A 2376-nucleotide genomic window follows, 5' to 3' on the forward strand; every position below is an offset into this window, starting at 1 on the left:
CGTGTGCGCTGGTGCGTTATCGTGATGAAACAAGATTTTTTTCTTCGCCAGATGAGGTCGTTTAATTTTCACCTCGTGGCTCAAACGTTGCAATAAGTCTGCGTAGTATTGACCAGTGATAGTATAGTAATTCGCTTAAGAAATTTCTGCTTATCTTCACCTTGCATCCCAAAAAACAGTAGCCATAACCTTGTTCGCCGAAAAAATTGTTTTTGCCTTCTTTGGAGTTGGTTCCCCTGGTCCAATTGGGAACAGGAAGTAGAAAGGAGTTACATAGATTTTTGGATACCAAGTACAACCAAAACCAATCAAAGTCGACAAAAGAACGTGCAACTTACTTGTAAAACAGTACAGCAGACGGAAAAAAAGGCTCTTGTTGCGTCCAACAGTTGTCCTTCGCTGATTCCTGTTGTTGTCCAGGCGTTGAGGAAATTGTTCGAAGAGTTGAAACTCACCAAGTTGAGAAACGAATACACTTTTCCCAACAATGTAACAAGTTGATCCCACTTCTGATACCAAAATTTTAATGTCAGGGCTTCTGACACCAGGCAGTCTTTTCTATGTATTTGCCGACACAATAACAATTTCTTAATAATAAAACAAGGGCGAGCGAAGTAAGTTAAACTAATTGATTTGTCCCTTACTTTGGTACAGTGATGGTTGTACAATGTTAAAATTAGAAGTTCTGATTAAGTGAAGGTCTAAACCGCTAGTGACTGACTAACTGACTTGAGTATGTTTTTAAATATACAACAGTTTTTACCCCCAAGATGCTTTTAGACATTTTTTACATATGGTATTCGTTGAGGCATAGAAAAATAAGGTTGAGAAGTGAAACTGCAATAAATCTATCAATAATGAATTTTGAAACTGAAGTGGATATGTAAAAGAATCTTGGGTTTTCTGATAAGCGATAAACCAGAGGTTTTAAGTGCACAGATGACAGAAACAAGCCAGCAGCAATAGAATGAAATATGAGAAAAGGGGTGATTTTAAGCTAGACCAGGCTACAAATTAATGACACAAAAAATGGAAAACTAAATGAATACAAGTTACAAGAAATATGATATAAATTTAAGATTAGTGTTATTTGAAAGAAGTTATTGAAAAGTGCACTTTTAACATTAGATACATAACTTTGGTATTAAATAACATGGACCAGTGATAAAATATGAGAGGTATCTAACACCTCCCCTCTTTTGGAATTTTGGTGGAGATAAGTTGAACATCAAAATTTAAAACACATAATAAACAATTAAACACAATAATAATAAATCGTAACACAAAAGAAAATACGACAAAATACTGTTGTTTGAAGTTATAAGGTACTTACATATAAAATACTAGACAATACAGAGAAAATTAGATAAGAGACATTAATTATTTGAATTTATAAAATAGATATACATATATATATATAAATATAAATCTACCTAATTCCTAATAAAAACAAAAATTATTTAAAAATGCGTAAAACTATTTTCTATTAATCTATTAGTTTTACTACGGTAATTCAAGAAAGTGAAAACAACTGATTACTTTAAAATTTTAGGAATTATATTTCAAAATAGTCATGCGTAGATGACGATCGTCTTGATCTAGCATGAGACAGAGATGGAGTTGATTCTCGACTGGTTCGTTCGTCGTCGATTTCTTCTTCAATCTGGCTTAATCTCGTTAGCCGAACTAATTGTCTATCATTTAATTCATATCGCTCGTTGTGGTTGGTAATGCTAATATTGGGAATTCCGTAANCATTACTACAATAAAAATTATAATGTATTTATTGAAAAAATTACGTTTTTTCAAATAGCACCTACTAAATTTTATTGTGTTATTCGGTTCCTGGTCGTATTCCCTTTGACATGTTGAATAATTTTGGATTTTTACTTAAAATAACTGACTTCGCTTATTTTCGCATAACAAAATGGTGCATGAAATACTAACGGGATATTAAAGTTTAAATTTCGAAAATAATAACCATACTCCGAAATATACAGAGTTTGTTATACCTATGTCGTTGAATGTAACTTTCGATGGATTCTTTATTCTTCAAAAGATGCTTAAATACATAAAACATTAAAACAAACAAAATGTTTACACCATATTTAAGTACACTAATCTAGGGAAGCCAGTTGAATGAATTTAATAAGTGTTTAAAAAATTAAATCATATTTTTGACAAAATACTTTCTGTATAATTTTTATAATATCTAGATGATTTGATGAAATCATGAAGTATCAGTTCAACGCTTGTCTCTAAAGTATTTTAAAATAAGTAACTACGTTTACTTATAAAGTTCTCCAGAATTAAACATCCAATTAATTTGCTGTTTACTGGTTGTTGTTTTTGGAAACTAAGTATACTTTTCAGATT

The sequence above is a fragment of the Agrilus planipennis genome, unplaced genomic scaffold (assembly GCF_000699045.2).
Source record: "Agrilus planipennis isolate EAB-ADULT unplaced genomic scaffold, Apla_2.0 scaffold274, whole genome shotgun sequence".
NCBI classification, from domain to species: Eukaryota; Metazoa; Arthropoda; class Insecta; order Coleoptera; family Buprestidae; genus Agrilus; species Agrilus planipennis.